The sequence below is a fragment of the Oxyura jamaicensis genome, chromosome Z (genome assembly GCF_011077185.1).
Source record: "Oxyura jamaicensis isolate SHBP4307 breed ruddy duck chromosome Z, BPBGC_Ojam_1.0, whole genome shotgun sequence".
NCBI classification, from domain to species: Eukaryota; Metazoa; Chordata; class Aves; order Anseriformes; family Anatidae; genus Oxyura; species Oxyura jamaicensis.
In genome coordinates this window covers 52,979,720-53,001,068 of record NC_048926.1, presented here as the reverse complement: position 1 = coordinate 53,001,068, position 21,349 = coordinate 52,979,720, and the positions used below count along the sequence as shown (strand labels likewise).

General features: G+C 42.1%; 1 protein-coding gene and 1 long non-coding RNA gene across 2 annotated transcripts in view; both read right to left on the bottom strand.

Annotated features, from left to right (window-relative positions):
* The window catches only part of NRG1 (neuregulin 1), a 292,955-nt gene that overhangs the window by 183,474 nt on the left and 88,132 nt on the right, over window positions 1-21,349 (bottom strand). The window lies entirely within an intron of this gene.
* The window catches only part of LOC118156138, a 20,782-nt gene continuing 8,924 nt past the window's right edge, over window positions 9,492-21,349 (bottom strand). Inside the window, exon 3 of the long non-coding RNA XR_004746166.1 lies at window positions 9,492-9,502. This is a non-coding gene — a long non-coding RNA (uncharacterized LOC118156138). The remainder of the gene's footprint in view (window positions 9,503-21,349) is intronic.

The window sequence follows — 21,349 nt, the reverse complement described above, 5'->3', positions numbered from 1 at the left end:
AACTCCGGTTCCTAAATCTGCCTGAAGAGATGTAAATGTACATCTCAACTCTCAGAAGTTACCAGACTATCAGGCACTCAGGTCACAAATTTTGGACTGGTGAAATAGTTAGGAAAGAAGAAATCAGAATTCAGAACACATTATCTTTCACTTCAGTGCTCTGGCCACTGCCATGCTTCCTCTGCCTCTGGGCCAGTGTGTGGCAAGACAATTTCAACTGGATGGACTGAAGATATTCACTCTTGCCTGAGAAAACCAACAGGTTGAGCCTCATAGGCCAAGCACACAGATGTACCTTTCTGTGTAGATTTCATGGAGAGCTCAGCTAAATGTCCTACTGTTAAACGAAGCAATTGTTTGGATCCCTTTTTGTCATTAATACACAAAACAAAGGATGAGACTTCCCTTGTCTCCATACCTCACCACATGCGTGTGCATACACACACATTCACAGCTAATTCTGAACTGCTGTGATTCAATGGCAGCTTCTGCTGCCCACGAAAATCAGTTAGATGATCAGCAGTAAACAAAGATATATTGCATGTGGGGAGAGAAGTCTCTGTGTGGGCTTTGCCTTCTCCATAACTCCTCTTATTTAAATCTTAAGCAAAAATGAATAAATACACCGTGAAAGAGGAACTATAGTCACTCCAGCTTGGTTTTGAGGTCTTTCATCCAACAAGATAATTAAGATGTGCCTAATTAAAGCCTGAACCATTTGTAAAGTTTCCTGCTGTGCCTTATGTGTATAAGAAATTTATAGCATTACAATTTCAGCTAGCAAGTCTTGACTGTTTAGCTCAGGCTGTTAAAATCTGTGTGATTAATTACAATGTCCCTGTTTAAGTCCTTGATTTAGCAGTCATCATATTATTAAGCAAAGGAGTATTTCTATGGTAACTCCCTTGCTTAAAGCTAGGCACAGCCCTGGGTACCTTTCAGAAATGATGTTTGGAAAAGGTTCTTTTAGAAAGTTTTCATGTCCTGCCTATCTAAGTAAGTGGAACTCGGGTTAAAATCTGTCTGATGTGCCCTTCCTCCCATCAGTTTCTCAGCTGCAGCCTTCTCTGAAACTTTTATTTGAGTACATTGTTTTCACTGAGTTGTTTCAGAAAGTTGCATGCGCTTCTCATCACAGCCAAGCAGAAGATAATTTTGGTAGGCTTGCCTCAAAGAGAGAAATATGCTGTGCAGGGGTATCATTTCATGCTGTGAAATACGGATTGAAGTGAAAGGTTAAATAGGAAACTAGTCAAGTGGTAAATTAAAGCCCAGGGAAATCCAGTTATTTCAAGCCTTCAAAAATAATGTTTCAACATTGCGTTAAATGCAGTACCCTGGTGGGTGGGGAGCAGATGGGGTGTTTCCTGCAGACAGGCCAGTGCAAAACTTATTTATTTTTCTGTTTTGAACCCTGCCAACTGTGTGTGTGTGTGGGGGGGGGGGGGGGGGTGTAAATGCACCCCAAATACACCTGGGTGCTCTGCAGTTATCCTAAGAACAGAGCACCTGGCTGACAGATAAGAGCTGGGAGCATAAATATGGAAAATTACTCTCTCTGTGCCTGGTTCTTGTAGTCTGCTTTAGGAGTCTGCTCCTGGCCATTGTTAGAAACTGGATATTAAACTGGACAGGCCTTTAGTTTGACCCAGTATGACCAGTTTTATGTTCTTTTGCTTTGCATGCAATTTTTCAAGTGCCTGAGGATTCAAGGGAGCATGAGGTTTCATATTTCTGAAAGCATGTGGTGACTTCAGTGATCTGTAAGTGAGCACTGGTTGTGAGCTGTTTATAGGAACTTGTTTCTTCTTCCCAGATTAAATACTTTCCATTTTTTTTCTTTTTTTTTCCCATATGTATATAGACAGAGTGTGAGGTTCTGCCACAATCATTCTGCCACAATTAGAGTGATTGGACCTCCATTGATGCTTTCTCCTACCTCCTCCTCTTGGGACACCAGAAATCACCAAGCTATCTACCTATTAGAAGATTGCCAGGGGGATGATGGAACTACATTGTAGAAGACCTTCTTTTTGTTTTCATGGCTGTGTAAAATCATGAATGAAGTTACTGTGCATTGCTTGGTGGAAGTGGGAAAATACGATTCAGCATAAAATATTAGAGCAATATCTAAATATAACTTTGTTTGGCAAAAGGCATGATAAGAAAGGTAGCGATCATACTGTGAAAGTTGAAGGAAAATCCAGAGGTCAGATCCCTGAGGGTGGAAAATGCATTCTCTTCCTCTGAAGTCCATGGAAATAATGATTTACACTCCTGAAAATTTGGCCTAACGCATCATGACTATTTCCAGATGAGTCCTATTTTAATACAGATAGCAAATATCCTTGCTGTTTGCTGACTAATTCCTCCCTTTCTAAAGGAACTGTGAGTGGCGAGTTGTGATGGAGACCCTCGGCACTGTAAGTGCTCTTATATAATCAGACTGATGTGAATTCCTCGATTAAACTTTTTCTATGATACTCTTTAGACAAAAACCTATCCAGATCCTCAGGTTACACACACGTGCACAGATGCTATCACACACAAAATACTACTCAGGATGCTGTGGGGCCACACAGGTCCCAGTAAATGCAGTACTTCAGCATCCTTGAAGGCCTAAATACATGTATATTTGGGGTTGTTTTGGATCACTGAAAAATTCCTACAGTGCCCTGGCTGCCAAGTTTCAGTGCTTAAAAATACAAATAACTGGGATCTGGGTACTTCCCTTTAGGGCAAAGTTTTTTAAAAACCTTCATTAATCCTAACCCTAGGAAAACAATGCAGAGCTCAGTTGTCAGGGAATAAAATGTGTGGTGCCTGTGTCACTAAATTCTTTCAAGTGGTTTTAATTGACTCATAAAACATTCAAAACTGAGCCAAGACAGGAATCCTATTACCCTGAATGTACTAGGACTATACGGCTTGCTATTAAAGCATTGAAAATTGTAGGATCACCTCATTGAGCAGAAAAAGAATGTATTTTAATGGCAATTCCTTCTGCAAGTTTATTCATGAGTTAAAGTCAACAATAAACATGCTTTTCCACAAGCTCAGACCTTGTTCTGTTCATGAATAACACACAGGAGGACTGTAGATATGCCAGTTAGAAGGGAGAACATGAAATTGGTATTTGCTAATTTGATCACTATGCATAGTTCTAAGCTGACCCATTAAGCAAACACATTTAATCCTATAATTTGCTCCTGAACTGTCACACGAACTGCAGAGAATTTGCTAATCCAGAGGCACTAGCCTGAGATAGTGCCTAGCCACCTAAGGTACAATGTTTGTGTTCCCAAATGGAAAGGTAATATTATAAACAAAAACAGTCTGAACTTAATAAATGGGACTGATAGTGGCCATGGTTTTTGGTGCACACCGACTTCTGTTCTCTATCAAGGGGGATTAACTATTCCTTCTTTTCCAAGGTTTCATTATCCAGCCAGGTGAATGAAGGACAGCCTCCTACTAGCTGTCAGCATTCCTTACATCTGTCACTTCACTCATGAAAGAGAAAAACACTCTACAGCAAAAGCAAAGAGATTAGAGTCACGCAAATCCCAATGATTTGGTAGGAACCTGTTAGTGAAACATGGGAGGGGTCAAAAAGTGCCTTGAAATCATCTGTGGTGCACCAGTAACTAATGCATGGATACCAAGAGGCTGTACATCAGCATTAGTGATAAAAACATATTTCAGAGAGAAAATAAAGAAGAGAGATTTTTGTGTAGTTTCTTGACAGTTGCTCAGGGACACACACATAAAAAATAAATAAATCCAAACAAACAAAATCAAAATAAACAAACAAACAAAACACAATGCAAACTCTCTAAATGACTTGAAAGACACTTCTGTGAGACTGAGTAAGAGTTACCCAAGAACAGCATCCCTGGGGAAAGCACACTTGCAGTGAGTTCCATTAAGAGTTACCAAAACAACACCCACAGTTGCCTTCTCTCAAGCTATAGCAAGTAAGGGAAGACTTCTCATTCAGTATTGCCAAGTATTTGATCCTGTTAGTGGGCAGTGAAACATGTATCCAAAATGAAATTAATGTCATATTACAGAGATTGAACACAGGGCAAAGAAACTCAAAAAGACAACTGAATTACTTGTGAACACTACACTCAGCTGTACGGTTTTCAGTGACTCAGGGTCATGTATGCAACAAGAGAAACCAGAGGCATTCTACTCACAGCCCATTTGGCAAGGAAATTGGAAAAAAAATATTGCCATGAATGCAGAGTTCTGGGAGTGTGATGCAAAGATGGATATTTTGCCGGATTGTCTAATAAATCTACAGAAAAACTGCCCTCAACAGGCTGCCTTGTGACAGGCAGATAGAAAAAATAAACAGCATACGAGAAATGGATGTAAGTGTCAGGTGATTACAGCAGGACTTTTTAGTGCTCTTCAGTAAATGTGAGCAAGAAACTAACATGAGGCAAAGGGAATAGGCAAGAAATTCGGCAGGAAAAGAACAAAAGCCCCATCACTCCCCCACTCTGTGCTGAAGTCCAGGACAGCCAGGCTGGCTGGTGCCCCTGCACTACCTCAGACCTCCTATTTCTCTGGATGCAGGATGGACAGTGTTCAGCATGCCACACTGCCCTCCAGGTTTTCCCACATGCTCCTTTCATCTCCTGGAGGTAGAAGTGGAGTCCTTTGGGCTTAAAAGCGGGAATCAAAATCAGTTTTGCCTTTGCTTCTGAAACTTTCAGGTCTTGGGCTGGCCTTAGTTCGAATCCTTACCAGAGCCTCTCTGTACAGACAGATACCATTTAACAAAGTGCGAAGTAATGGATAAAGAAATCTCTTGTGTGCGTGGGCTGAATTGCAGTCTGCAACTGCAGATGGTCCAGCAGGTGCATGACTTGTCTACAGCAACAGGATGCAAAAGATATTAAAGAATCTGATGAAGTGTCTGATGGTCAGGGACACCTCGAGAAAATACTAAGTCACATTGATACAGATCCCAGTGTTCTGGCAAAAGTAAGTAACGGAGTGAATGCCCCAAGTAAAGTGCTGAAAGCTAGAGGAGAAGCTGAACTATTTTGGAGAGAATAATTAGCTAGCAGGAGTTATTGTAGTAAAATTAAAATAGTTAAGTATCAGCAGAGCAGTCAAATGCAAATGCTGTTCCCCATGAACAACAGGGGAAGACAGGCCTAGTTTTGAAATGGTATTTTCAGAACTTACCATAGTCTCTCAGGTAAACTAATGGCTTTGGCAGGCTGAAATATGACACAGAGAAAGAAACTCTGTTCCCTTACTTCCCTTGGGGCAGCAAAGTGAGTGCCCTAGCACCCAAGATGACCCCACGTATCACAGCCTGAGCTGCCTGAGGGTCTGGATAGGATGGATGTAATGAAAAGACTGTCTGAGGATCAATGTACCGATGTCTCAGGGCCAGTATTTTATCTGTAAAAAACATGCAGATGCTATTTTTCTAATATCAAATTTGGCTGTGCATGTCTGGTGGCATGCAATCAGGTCAGAGACATCTGTATTTTTGTAGTTTTTATAAGGTGCTGTGGGGGGTGCTTGGCAGTTCTTGGTGTCTGAAATGTTTGGGGGGGGCATGTTCAGTCCCCTGTGGCTTCAGTGTGCCTCTGGACCTATGCAAAATTTGCACGTGAGGTGAAGAGCTTTCCTACTCCTATATGTTTATGATCTTTCATTCATTTGTATAGGGTGATATTTTCATTGCCTTTAATTGCCTGCATTTTGGACTGAAGGCCATGGTGAAATCTCTCTTTGCCCAATTTTCCCCATGTTCTTTAAGAGCCTGCATATTCCTGCAGTAGATGCTCACCCTTGCATGTACATTTCTGACAGTTTAACAGCTTGTTCCGTTGGCCTTAAGCCAGATATTTTGCACTTCCTCATCATGAAGAAAGACCACTTTTCTTTCAGAGAGGAAATGCTCACAGCTTGGACACTGCTGAGCCAACCTCTCAGCCTCAATCTAGAAGCTGCACCCACTCACACAACAGAAAATCTGACCCATCCTTCAGATGTTGCGTTTTACGTTTACAGGTTGTGGTTACATTTAAGGCAGTTTATCTTTGTTCTTACCAAACAAAAATGTCAAGAATTTACAGACCAGTTTAAACAAAGAGGTGGGATCTGAGTCAGCTTCTTCAGTCATCAGTGATTTTACAAAGCCAATTAATTACTATTAGTTCTAACATCTACGAGTGCCTTCTGTTAACCAGTTAGCAACTGAATGTTCTCCTCCAAGAAATGCCGTCAGTTCTTTAAAAGATCAACAGCACTATTTCCTTGGATTAATTGGAATAGTTCTTAGTTTATAAGACATCAGTCTAAAGGCTCTCTATTTAACGAGGAGAAAATTGAAGCATGATGTGATGAAGCTGTTTGTTTAGAGCAGTACAATAAAAGCTATGGCAGAACCATAAAGAGGTCAGGTCTTCAAGATGTTGTTCCAAAAACTTCAGAGCACTGTCTTATCTGAGATCTTTATTTGGGACATAAGGTGTCTCTCCATTTGTCCCTTTCAGGCTGTGTCCTTTGGGAAGTCAGGTGGTCCCAATCTGAGATGGGACACAGGACATGCTGAACCTGCATTGGCCTTCTTGCCAGGCTAGGCAGGCAGGGTGTTCTACCTAGTAACATTTCCTTGAGGCCCTACACATAATACACCACAGGTCCTGGACCTTTTTGAGGAAGTCTGGTCACACCAAATTAACCCTAAAGGACTCTCAGAAATCAGAGTGAATGTTAATATGGATGTTGTACCAGAAACAGAAAAAGTCACTGATAGAACGAAAAAAAAAAAAAAAAAAAAAAAAAATTAAAAAGTTTATTTTGTGCTGTGCTGGCCTAATCACATGCCATTTTCCTAAATGTTAGTGTTCTCTGGTAACAGAATGAATACAGATTTTGTTCCTTTTAGACACTGATTCCAGACAGCACCAATTAGATCCCACTGGTAAGTTCCCAGTAGAGTGAAGAGGGCCAGGCTCTGTTTGCAAGGGTTGGCACCAGACGACCACCTGTGTATGTGACCACCAGATGACCAGCAATGCCAAAGGATGGGCTCATAGTTCTTCCTGTAGCCACTTTCATGTCACTGAAATGGTGCCAGCGGAGGTTGATTCCTACCATGGTGGAGGCTATGGACTGGTTCCAGCTTCTTCTTTCCTGCTCTTCACATGATGACTTTCCCCTACAGCCTTTTAATGGCTTTTGCCTTCTGTGAGGCTGGATGTGTTGAAGGAATTTACTCCAAAAACTGAATCTTGGGAGTTTGGCCTAAATATGAAACTCAAAGCAATCAATAGGGCTGCAAAAAGAAATGCATACAGAAAAGCTATAAAAATTTCAGCCGAATTTAAAATAATAATAGTTTTTTTAAAAAGTATTTTATTATTTTATTGGGGCATAGACCTTGTTGTTTCAAAGCCAGAAGGGCAAAGCTTGGAGTGAGTAAAGCAGCCTGAAAGAAGATGAGAGCAGAAATAAACTAACCAGCAGAATATATCTGGAAGGCATTTTAGCTTAATAAGCAGGACACTAGAGTGGAGGCAAGGGGGTCAGCAGATCAAGGAGGAAAAACCCTGCCTGATCTGCACTGGTGCAGGAATGGGGTTTCAATGGATTTTCCCACTCAGGGTGATATCACGAGTTCCAAATACAGGGTTCTGCACATAGTAGGGCTGGTGCCCAACCTAAACAGCAAAACTTGTGCTAGGATCTCTTGGGAAATAAAAAGAGAATACAATTGAGAACATTTCTTTGCACCAACATTTGCACCAACATTTTTGTAAAACCTGTGTAGTCCTTGTCTTGTATCTGCTCTGGTTTAAGGTACAGAGAAGAGCACGGCAAGTGTTTGAAAGCACACAGTCTGGTGATGAGGTGTGATGTGGTGGAGTCCCATACACTCTACATAAGTGGAACATAGAAGATGATTAAGGAATTATTCACTGGTTCCCATAATTGAAGAAAGGAGTGTCAGTAAAACCAGAAAGCGGTAGTTTCAAACACAACCCCTATTATTTTCAAACATGAAGAGAGTACATTTTCACGCACCATTTAGCTAATTACATTGCGGAACTCTTTACCACAGGACATTGCGGATAGTAAAAGTTTACATGGAATTCAAAACCAATCTGATAAACTCATGAAGAAAAAGTGATTCAGGTGCTATTAAACATAAACTCATCATCCCTGATACACAAGCTCTTGGAAGCTGGGAAAATAGTCCCTGAGGAGCAGCTCTGGGAGCTGTACACCAGGGCAGTGTGAGCAGGGCACGGGGCAGGGGCTCCCCTCTGTGCACCACCCACCAGGCCTCCTCCAGGCACTGGGGCCCATCTGGGGCCTTCTGGTGGAGGGGAGACATCAAATCATTGAAGAGAGCTCAGCAGAAGGCCTTTGAGGTTGTGGGGCTGGAGCGCTGCTGTGAGGGGAGGCTGCAGGACAGGCCTGGTTCTGCCTGGAGCAGAGGTGGCTTCAGGGCACCTGACAGCACCCCAGCACTGCCTGATGCGAAAATTAGCAGCTATGGACATGAGCTGAAACTAGAGAGATTCAGGCTGGAGTTAAGTACACACTTTGTCCCCACAAGGACAGACAGGCAGTGGAACAGGATCTGTGTCATACCCATCCTCAGAGGTTTTCATGACCCAAGAAAAAAAGCGCTTATAAAGCCCCAGATAAAGGTCCTTGTGCAGGAGAGTCCCTGTTTCTGTGGAGCCCTATGGGCCAAAAGATAATGTAAATGCTAATGAAATGCCATCAGTTCAGTGTATAGTTTCTCTTTGCTTCTAAAACATACATATGCAGGCCTTGGCATTTACACTCATGCGAAAACAGAGATTAACTTCAACTTTCTGCATAGCAATAATTACCATTAGACCACTCTGTCCCTGTCTCAAGGGAGACAAATACACTAACTCTGGCAAAGGCAGAGAAGAGATTTTTCTTCTGGTGCAAGTCAGGGCAGTGCTGCGGAAGCCATCGGGCTGTGCTGTGCCACCTGCCGGGCCTCAGCTGCCCCCCTGCCTATGCCAGCACCATGGAGTGGCCACAAAAGCCACCCAGGTGCAGCTCATCAGCAGGATGATGGCAACAGGTGATGGGGCAGGGGAGCTTTGCTACTGGAGCACATGGGCATGCTTGTGTTCCCACTCTTGCTCTTGCTTCAGCCACTGTGGGAGAGGAGAGGACATGCAGGGTGCACAACCTCTCTCCTGCCAACACAGAGACTGGCCAGGATTCTCAGGCCTGTAGGCAGGGGAGGAAGAGGAGGGGTGTGCTTCCTCTTTCTCTGGCAGAGCGGTCAAGGCTCCCTCTTCCTTTGGAGAGGCCTGCTGGGTGAGCAGCAACATGAAGGCATGGCACTATCAGTGGCGGTGCTGCAGAATCCTAAACAGCACAGTACAAGGTGTGCTTCAACCTGACAGTGGGGACATTGGTGCAGCTGCACAGTTTCTCTTTGCTAGGGCACTTTCTATCCACAGAAATACTATTTCTAAAGAGGGACAACCTTTGCCTGGGGTTTGATAACTCCAGATATCCATCCTGTTTTGCGCTGAAATAACTATGAGTAACAGGCTGCATTTATGTTTCCATTGCCACAGGGGCAATATAATGCCCAATGTATCTCTTACACAAGTAATAGCAATAATGACAGCAGCAGGCTTGGTGTTGAATGGGCTTTGGTCTCCCCTGTGGGCCTAAAAGACTCTTGTGCTTACTTTGGACCTTATTAACATGACTTTTGCATTTTCTCTTTTCACAAAACAAAGTGAGGATGCATACAATGCAGATGACGGAACGTTTCATTTGTGTTTTCAAGTCTGAAGAGAAAGGGGCAACATCCTGGCTGGCACCAACAGCTGTGCTCAGATGAAGAGCTGGAGCCTGCCCCCCATCCATCAGCACAACTAGGGTCATGGATAGGCTTTTGGGTCTTCAGGCCAACCTCTTTCCAGCAAAAAGGAGCTCTCAGCTCTAACACATCACTAATGCCACACAGCAGAACAATGTGGAGTGTGATTTCTCAGGGACTCTGTTGCTCTGTCCAGTTTGGTGGGTGCAGTTTCTCCTTTCTCCCCTTCCAAAAATCAGTTAAAAACCCAGATATTGATCTACAGGTACTGCAAGGTTATGAGAGATATTTTTCCTCATTCCCGGCATAGACAAATCAGGCAGGTCACATTGCCACAGAGGAACCTGTGAACACATGCACTGGCTGCTCATGCTGTTCAGGAACTGGGTGCACACACTCAACAGAGAAGAATTTCCGTACACCTTTTGGTTTTCCACCTGTGTTCAACCTTATAACTACAACGCACGTTGCTTACATGAGTCATCCCATTTAAGTCAGTGGAACTACTCACCAACGTGCTACTCATCAGGAGAAAGGGTTCTCCAGGCAGGCCACAGATACCTGATCATGCTTAAATTTGGGCATGCCTGCTCCAGTCATAATTTAAACACCTTCACATGATCCCTTTAACAGCCACAGGTTTTTGGATAATCAAAGGTATGCAGGATTGACTGGGTGTTGTAAGGAAAGAGCATAGGCCAAGCAAACAAAGAGTACCTAATCATTGCAAAGAAGGAAGATATAAGAAGAGTAATAAGAAGAAAAGACCAAAATATGCAACATATATATATATATTTTCCTGGACCATCACAACCAATATGTTTACACAATAGATTGCTTTAAAAAGTGAAGAAAAATATGTCTATATTGAAGACACCATAACCTGGGTGCCTCACCTGCTATGCATATGGCAGTTACTAAGCTGGAAATTTGCTACTAGTTTTATTACACTGGAGGACAGGAAACTGGGAACAGGAGGTGTTTTAGTTTCCTGATTTGAAATACAAAGCTCTCAGACAGAGTCTGAATGTCACCAATGCTATTGTATTTAATTATCCAGATTACATATTTTATGGAATAATATGTGAAGACACTTATAAAGTATTACACTAATGTTCACTGTCTTCTTCATCTTTGCAGTGTATTATATGTCAGTTTTTGCTGGTAAGATTCTGTTTTATTCCAATTTCACAGTCCTGCTGTATATCTTTCTAGGGGATATTGAGAGCAGTAAACACTCACTGCTCAAGCGTCACACAAATATGCAAATCATCCAAAGGTGTTTCAAGTTTCAGCATGGTTGACTTTGCCTCTGCTGCCAAAGAAGAAGAAGGTGATTAAGTTTGGCTCAGTCAGGTAGGATGCTGTTCATCCAAGCCTGGCACCCACTCCGTAGGTAATAAATATCCCGAGTCATTTCTTGGAAGCTCCATCATTTCCTGGTGGAACTCCTTTAACTCCAAACAAATGCACACCCTTCCTGTACAGCACACTGTGGGCCACATGCTGGGGCCAGTCAGTGGCTTTCAGTGATGTCTTACCAGGCACGGGAGTTACCTGAGTCACTTCACTTTCCAGGAGGCTCTTGGGCTAGGAAATGTTTTATACTGTGCTGTGAAGAGCAAAGAGCATCTCCTCTATATAGGGACCAATGTCTTCTATTGCTTCCATCCAAGTCACTTTGCAGCATGTGTGCAAATCCACTGATTCAGCTCAGGGATACTTTCCTGGCTGGACCAACTGGACAAGGAAATTGAAAAGTTGGAACCTGTTATAAATGGGCTGTGAACCCGTAGACCAGGTAAGGAAGGCTTCTGGCTCCTCATTTCCAGAACCCAAGTCTTTCCTTGAGCTCATGGAGGAGTAATTTTGCACAGACCTCTGGGCCAGCTGTGGGGATTTACCAAAGATCTCACTAGTACATTATCTGCCTTCAGAAGACTTTCTTTCAACAGTATGGGTTCCTGCTGCTATCAGCCAGCTCTGCTGATGAAGTCTTCACAGTGCTTGCTTGGTAGCACTACATTAAGCTACCTGAACACAAAGCCTCAGGCTAACAGCATCATAGACAACATTCACCTGATGTGTGGCTAAAAAGATTTTTTCTTCTTGGAATGCTGTGTTTTAAAGACAAATAAGAGGCACTTTGTCCATTTATCTTCAACACAAGCTCTTCATGCATAGACCAATTTGACCACATTTCTGGGCCCTAATCTTCTCTCTTTGCAGATATTGAAATGATCAGGCTTAAGTCTAGCATAAATGTATACCTTTTTCTCCTTTACCTTCCTCTTTAATAAATCACTGAGAAGTCTTCCTTCTGATGGCTTTTAATGGTCTTTTAAAATAGGAGGGATCAACCAGACACCAAAGATTTCAAAACTGTTGTTCTTTAGGAAAAAAAAAAAAAAAAAGAAAAATTCACCCATTCTTCACCATGGAACACAGCACTCCCCTCTATGCCCTTATCCTCCCCTCTTCTCCCTTCTCCTGCCCCAGAGTGTTTGAGCCTTGAGAAAAAACAACACACTGCTGATTGAAATGTGTCTGACTAAAATCCATACTAAAACTTAGATTAATATTTTGAAGCAAGAAGTAGAATTTAAAGCAAGGTAGTGCCACATTCAAATTCATAAACTCTGGCCACACTGTAGAGTCCATAATCTATTCCATTTGCTTTAACATAGCCTTCCATACTTTCCATTAAGTGGTCTCCAACTCACTACTGCTTAATCTTCGATTTTAAGAATTCATGTTTCTGTTTACTTCAGGAGGTGGAAATTTTGCCTAGTGCTGTAAATGACATCCACCAAGCTAAGACAATTTTTGATATTCAAAGCCAAAGTATTATAGTGTCTTACAAGTGAGGTTAAATTTCCTTCCACCAGAGAATAAGGATCAGAATCCTGAAAAGACCTGGAGTCTCCTGCACCTGGATGAAGATGTGATATTCGTTGCATGGAAAGCATCAGCAAATGCTTCAAATATAGATACCTGAAGGTAGATCCTTGATCAAAGCTAATCAGCATGTAAATCTATCATGACTTTTCAAGAGCTGTACTAGACGAAGAAGTCATAAGGAAAAAAAGTGTGGTTTTGTACCAAAAAGTGTGATTGTGTCCATGAAGGACATATTCTAGGAATCTGAATTTGGTCTGTACAGGCAAATTTTATTAATGCAGGTACTTTCTAGTCTTTGACCTTGTAATCTTAAAGTTTCTTCAACATATTTTTTACAAGTAAGCTGATAAAATACAGTAAGAGCTGGTTTACATTACAACTGGAATTTGCTTATTATGCCAGGAAATACTGCTGAACTCCACATGGACAAAAGGGAAGGACTGTATTGTAACTGTGATGATTCAAGGATAGAATTAGGTCAAGGCTTGAAGGGAGAGATAATGTCTGTCAATATAAAAACTCTGCTCTGACCTCACCAGTTGCTGAGTGAAAATGCAAGAAAAGAGGAGGTACACCACTAACAAATATGGGATTCTTTTCTGTTGCAATGAGTGGAACTGTTGGGTGAAATGGAGAGTGAGGGTGTATTCATTGAATTCTTCTGTCATTGTATATCAAGAAAACTCAGATGAATTCTTGCATGTTTCAGTCACACCAAACACGAAACTGTTGTTCAACCTATTGTCTAAGAACTACTGCTTACAGACTTTCCCTATAAACGCCTATCGTTCCCTAAACTTCTGAATGAACCATATTCTTGTCTAACACAATAATATCATCACATGTAGTCAACATGTAATCACTAATGCTTGATCAGCCTGAAAATCTTCTACAATGAAATGACTGGCCTGATAGTAGAGGGTACGGCAGTAGACATTGTCTGCCTGGACTTCAGTAAGGCATTTGTCTCTTTCCTCATAAGATCCTGTGGTAGGGCAGACAGTAAGGTGAAGAATGGCTGAACAGCCAGGCCCAGAGGGTGGTGATCAGTGGTGCAAAACCTAGTTGGAGGCCAGTAACAAGCAATGTACCCCAGGGGTCAATACTGTGTTCAGACCTGTTCAACATCTTCATTAATGACTTAGATGATTATACAGCAAGTTTGGTGATGAACCCAGCAAGTCTGATGATGATACAAAACTGGGAGGAGTGGCTGATACAGCAGAGGTCATGCAGCCACCCAGAAGAACCTCAGCAGTCCCGCACCTGGGGAGAAAAAATCCTATGCTGGGGGGCATCTAGCTAGAATGCAGTTTTGCAGAGAGGACTTAGGGATCCTGGTGGACATCAACTAGAACATGAACCACCAGTGTGTTCTTGATGTAAAGCTAGCCAACCGTATCCTGGGCTGCATTAGGAGGAGTGTTGCAGAAGGTCAAGGGAGGTGACCCCTCCTCTCTCCTCAGCAGTGATGAAGTCACAACCGCAGTACTGTGCGCAGACTGGGATTCCTCAGTACAAGAGAGACCTACAAATACAGGAGAGAGCCAGGTGAAGGGTCACAAAGCTGTTGTTGAAGTGACTAGAGCATCTCTCCTCTCAGGAAAGACTGAGACCGTTCAGCCTGGAGAAGAACAGGCTTGGGGAGGATCTCATCAACATATGGAAGTATCTGAAGGGAGGTGCAAAGAAGTTGGCACCAGGTTCTCTTCACTGGTGCCCAAGTGACAGGACAAGAGGTAATGGGCACAAACTGAAAGGTTTCGGGTTCCTCCTGAAGATCAGGAAACACTTTTCTAGTGAGGGTGACAGAGCACTGGAACATGTTGCCTGGAGAGGTTGTGGAGTCTCCATCCTTGGATGTAGTCCTGAGCAACCAGTTTACGGTGTCCCTGCTTGACCAGGGGGTTTGGACCAAATGATCTCTAGTGGTCCCTTCCAATCTCAACCATTTTGTGATTCTGTGAACTGTGCCTCTCAGTCTACTGAAAAATATGTAAATGTACAATAGCAGCCATTTATGGATATAATAATTGTAAATAATTTCTGTGGATAAGAAAAATTTACAAGCTTCCAGGGGTAATTAGTATTCAGTGATAGCAAAGCTAATTATTTTCACAAACATGTAAAGCATACAGATATTCAAAATATTTAATGAACATAAAATCAAAAGACATCTTTTTTTACTGCCTCGTTTAGACTCAGGTCAAGCCAATAAAAGTCAAAACAAGGTTTTATTTTGTTAAACATTTTAGAAATTTCACTTTTTTTCAGTTCAGGATTAAAGGAGTTTTGCTTTCATCATAGCATGTGTCTTTCTTTTTTTCAATTTGAATCAAATAATTTGAAACAAATGATTTTGTTTTATGATGGTTAAGCGGGTGACACAATGAGGCACAGGGAGATGAAAGTAGCACTGAAGCTTGCTGCTTTTCATTTTTGCAAACATGCAGAGATCTCTCACCAGGAAGGGAGATAGAGAAGGGAAGGAGAAATGTCCTATGTCCCCCACACCTCTCCATAGCTTCCAATGCCACCTGCAAGCCCAGCTCTTAGTAGATCTCTGCATGCAACAGATGGAGATCACCTTCTTGGCTAGTATGGCTGCTCAGACAGATTTCTTTCTTTTCACCCTAAATAAAGCAAAGGAAAAGTAGGTGGCCTGAATTGGGCTATTTTCTGCAGTTAGCTGGCAGTGAACCTAGGTAAATGCCTGATTGTCTCTACTTGAAGTCAATCTCACAGAAAAGTTTTTGTACTGAGGCCTTGTGCCTTACTGAAACATGAGTGAAAACTGTGCTGTTGAGCTAAGTGACCATATTAAGGATCAATAAAATAAAATCTCCAAACCGAAACCAACCAAGTGTATGAAAAACAGTGCACATATAAACAAGTCTTGGAGGACTTAGAGGTGACGTTGGAAAAAAAATAATAAATCGAATGTAAGAGCATCATTTTCTTTTAGCTCAGTTTATATTACTATGAGACACCTGGTAACTCTTCTGAGACCACATCCTCACATTAGTTCCACCAGAAAGAACCACTTCAGGGAGAGGGAAGGAACTCTTTCAACACTGATGTCCTTGCTGAGCTGCCAGTGTTCAGAAGTGATAACCAGACAGTCCAGAAAGCCACACAACTTTTCCTCCTCCCTGAGAGGATTTCTTTTCAAGATGGAAATTGCTGCTGAATGGGGACTGGCAGCTTAACAAATGAAACCTAAGACGAACAGATTTGAGAAGCTCCTCAACTGTTGAAAACACCCAGGGGACAGTTTTTCCACGTTGCTGTTTAAACCTTCTCCTCCTTTTATGAAAAGTGTTACCAAAGATATCACAAAGATTAAGCAAGCCACGCATATGTGCCAGGCCATCCTAAAGATCCCTTTATTTGTGTTACCCTTCTCTCTGCTCATGCAATTGTTGAAACCATCTGCTGTGACTATTCTTCCAGGCTTGAGGTCTGGACTGAAGACCAGGTTTGAGGTCTGGACTGAAGAGCATTTTTCTTCACAGGCTGTGATGTTAGGATATGTAGTACGTCTTAAATTCATGTGAAGCTGGGGAATGTGTTTCTGCAATATTCTTATGTACACTTTTCTAAAGCTCAGAGCACAACAGCACAGGTGTTGATAGGCTTTGAGATCTGTCATAATATATATGTAAAATAACCATGTTAAGGAAGTTGCACTAGAAAAGTTAAGACATTTGAAAGTAGTCATGTAGCCTAGCTGATCTGGCAGCATAGTAGAAGCCTGCTACATCTACTATTACCCTTTCAGATATTTAATTTTAACTGTATGTATTCATGACTTTAATTTTAATTACCAAGCACGGCAAAAGGGAGCAGCTGGAGGAGTGACACAATTGCATACGCACCCCACTGATGTTCCCTAGTGTGAAACTTACTTTCGCTCCTCCCGGATTTCCTTTCACCTAAGGCAAAGATTAAGCTGACTGCAAGCAGCTGTGCTGGAGGTTATGAAAACATGTAGCCCTACTGCCTGCTTTCTCTTCCACGCACCTCACCCTACTAAGTCCGTCTCTTGAAAAGACAACTTTGCTACAGAAACATGTGGAGGGAACTTGCAGTTGACTTCCCTCGTGCTCAAGCAGGTGGGAAAGGGAGCCCCAGATGTCGTTGTGCTGACACTGCCCAGAGCTCCAGGAAACTCTCCCAGCACTGAACATCAGCGTGTTCAGACAAGCAGAGCAGTGGAGATATTGCACTCCAGCGAGGATCTTTCTGTATTAGCAGATGCAAGGGAGGTAGTTTCAGCATGTGGGCGTCAAACGAAACCTAAAGTATACGGTGGATTTAGTGACTTTCAATTTGTTAGCTTTACAGACCTGAGTTTGCAAACAGTTTGGATAATTCTGTGACCCAAAAGAAAAGCCAGCTGTTTCCAGGCTTCACTTTCAATCACTTCCTCCTACTCTCCCTCTTAAATGAAAAGGAGAAAAAAAGGACATTGAAATAAAAAAATAAAATAAAAATAAAAATAAAAACAGAATAGAACAAAACAAATCCTTCCTGTTATCAGAGCTTCTAACTGGCACTCTGCTTTTCTTGAAAAGGGCAGTATCCTTGTTCTCCAGGGATCAGTAGGCAAATGGCTGCTGACTAGCATACAGAGCTGCTTTCAGTGGCAAGGACATGTGTTGTGGTGTTCCAAAACTTGAAAGGACTGGCCCTTCCCATCTCTTGCCCAGAGCCTGCCCACCACCCCCACCAGGAACACTTGATAAGTTCCCACTGATCTGCCTTACTGGGAGAATTGTTGCCAGCTTTGGTTGGAAGTAAGGTTGAACCCCTGCAAGTAGCTTTTATTTATTTATTTATTTTCCCTACTCTGGATCTCAAAGCTCTTTAAAAGTTTTCCTCCCTGTGTATCTCTGAGAGAGGTAAGAGCCTCTTCCACATTGCCATGCCTTTTGAAATGAAGACAAGGCCAAATAATTAAGGAGCGCTGCTTGTAAATAGTGCCACTGGGGTCTTGTGGGCCTGATACCACCATAAGGCAAATCAAAGTGAAAACAGGCAAAAGATCTATCAGACTGAAAGCATGTCAAAGGGGACCTTCAGTTTGGACACACCTTTCCTTTTGTAGGTCTCCCTAGCAAAGCTGCACATTGTTGGATAGATCTCACTCTTTCTTTTCACTGTTGCAACGTGATGGAAGCTTCTTACTTTATTCTTGGTTTTCTCAACAAAGAAACCAAGGCACTAGGAATGTGCTTGAACCGTTCAGTGGGCAAACCTGTCTGGAATTGCACAGGACAGAAATAAAGTCTCTTGTAGGACTCAGACAATGCTGTCTGGATTTCCGCCTACCTTGTTTCTGGATTCTAAGTTGTCTTCAGCCAATAAGAATTGCAACACAGTGTACTTCATAATTCTTTCACTATATTGCTACTGTATGGATGGTAACAAACTCAAGGCAGCCACTTACTCCTTTAAGAGACCCTTTCATGTCACTGGCAGCATATTATAGCTGTAAATTGGCTGCAAATTATATTTACACTCTTTTAGCATTCCTGCAACAACATGAAGAGACCTTACAGAATTGAGAAACGGCATGTTCTGCATACAAAGAGAATATGTTATTCATTAAAAATGTCTACTCCAGCTTAATGTTAACCACACAGAAAACTGGTTTGCTTCTGGATACACATTTTAAAAGTGCCCAAGGGACCCAGGGGCTTCAGCCACATCTTCTAAAGCTGTTGTGTCACAAAAGAGGATATGATTACACTGTCCTTAAAAGGTGGTGTATCATCCTACCATACTGCAGCTTGTCTTAGCTGTGCCTAGCCCTTTTGTAGTTGCTAAATATCATGCTACCCATGTTTCCAGCCACAGACTGTATTCAGGCACAGAGGATCACCTGAGATTCAAAGGTCAGTTGCTGGCTTCCTTTTCAGCCTCCATTTCCAATCTGATGTATGTATGTATGGACAGCCAGTCTTGGTATCAGCTCCCTGAAAAACAACCTGGATGTATCCAGACCAAGTTGCAAGGACAAAGTCTCTTCTGAACATCGTGCTCCAAGCACAAGAGAAGACCTTCTAGCCTTCTTGGAAATAGTGGTAACTGATTTCCCAAGGTCCACTGAAGATAGTAGACACTGCTGTCCTCTCAAATGCTATTTGAGCGGGAAGCTGAAAGAACACAAAAGACTGTGGAGAGATCTGCCTGGCTGCCAGAACGAGAGCTCAACCCAATTCACAGTCATTTATCCTTCAGCCTTTATTCAGATTCCCACTTTATGAACTCTTCATCTCTGTTAGCTTTGATCTACATGCATTGACTGAAAAAGGCCAATTTTTCCTGCCTCAGAGGTGAAATCACCTAAATAAAAGGCTACATCAGACCTCAGTGTTTCCACAACAACAGAAGAGAAACTTGTATGCTTCACTTCACCAGGAAAGAAGGGAAAAATCATCAATCAGACTGGATATTGGAATGGTCAATTGACTGCTAAGTCAGCTGTCCAATTGATTATCCACTTGAAGTAGTCAACCACTTTTGTAGAAGGAGGACCATATACATTTCCTTCTGACTTCAAGCTGGTAGGTACTTATAAAAGCTTCAAGAGACTCCAGGGAAACCAATGCAGCCTTTTCAAATGGACCTTGAAAGCACAGAAAATCTGTGGAGAATTGATTTTAAGTTTTTGTTTAAAAAGAGAAGGGAGGAAGTGCACTAGAGTTTTGACAACTTTTAAAGGAAATATGTCCAAGTCCATTTTGTCTTGTAGCTTAGAAATACTCAAAAGAACCTTCAGTTTTCTTTCAGATTCTTTGAACAGTCTCATTCAAGGTATGAATTCCCCGTACAACTGGAATTGCTCCACTCATTGTATAACTGGTTATCTTTGTGGATCTATAAATTTGAGCATATTTCTAAATTGACCTGGAATCTTCTTTGCACTAGAGTACTGTAATACTGCTCTTGAAATTATATGAAGAATTGAAGGACATTTCATACCACCTTTGTGGTATGATGGGGCTATGAGGACTTTGAATCATGAGCTCTAGTGGTTTCATCTGCAGTAGGCTGAGGTTTACCCTTCTTTCCACCCATTCCTGACCATAACTCTGAAATACTACATTCAGTTGCCATGTAGGCATGCCTACATCTCTCACCCCACCATGGGAGTAGCATCTGCTGGCAAAGAAGGAGAGGAAGCAGCCTGGAACAGTAACAATCAGAGCTGCTGCAGACAAAGATGTCAGAGCCCATGAGTCAGAGCGCTTACTGTAAGTCAGAATCATTTCTATTCATCATTCAGCTCCATTGTGTGCATTATTCTTTTATACCATGCTATTCCAGGGCTCAGAGCCCTGCAGAACATGGAAGAAAAGGGTGAAAGAAAAGCCAAACCTTTCTTCAAAGAGATGTCACTCAGGTAAATTTGCAAATATTAGAAAGACTGGAAAGTGGTATGGAGCCAGTTGTATTCCACTGCATTGTAGTGTAATACTTGCTCTAAGCTACAACTTTTATATTGCAGAACCATTGCACCGGCAAAGAATAGCAGAAGGGCAGAAAAAAAAAAATCAATATAATGTTTTCAAGAAATTAAATCAGTCGTCAAGGTTAGGAGTTGCTTTCATAACTAAAAGGACACCAAAGAGAATTTGGGCAGAAATCAGAGGAGACCACTGATGAGTCACACTGTCTAAGAGAGTTGTGTACTGAAACTGAATAGATAGGGACATATGAGGCTCTCAGCTTCCCACAGCGCAGGAACAACGGGTTCACAACCCAAGGACCCAGCAGCTCTCCCCAGCCTGTCGGATACTGGTGAGCCAGGCATCCCAGGAGTCTTGCTCTGAGAATGGGTAATGGGGCAGATTTTGAGGGACTCTGTGCAACTGCAGAAGAAGGCTGGTAGGGATGGCTTTTTCAGTGGTTTATGGGTCTCATCCCCAAGTGGGAAAAAAATTGACACTTATTCCATGCAGAAACAGGCTGCCCTTGCCATCAAGGGTGGAATACATGGGAACCAGGAGGAACAGAGCTGACCATAGAAAGCCAGCTGTTGCGGAAACATTAGTATCTTTTAAAGCATTAATGTAGAAAACATTTGTCCCATTTGATTCTTGTTGACAATGGAGAGAGAACATTTTCTGTGAGTTTTTGATCTAGAAGACCTCTGTGCAGTCCCAAGCCCATAGAAATGGTTATACAGGGACAACTGCTAAAAGGACTTTTGGGATAAAAGATAAATGCTTATTTGAAGCTACAGGTTAGTAAATTTTAGGGGGTGGTGAAACTACAATTTAGAAAATTTTAGGAGGTAAGCGATTGCTGGTAGGCAGACCTTTTCTGGATTTTACACTTTTTTGTTTCTTTGTTTGTTTGTTTTCTGGCCATGTTTTACTTTCATATTACATTATGGGAAATTTCAGAATGAGTTGTTCTGCCTGACTTTCAGTGAAATAGCTATTTTTCCTGGTGTCAGTGAAAACTCTGTATTCATTGAATATTGACAGTCTTGAAACTTCCATCCCTGAACTCTAAGAATCATTGAATATTGACAGTCTTGAAACTTCCATCCCTGAACTCTAAGAA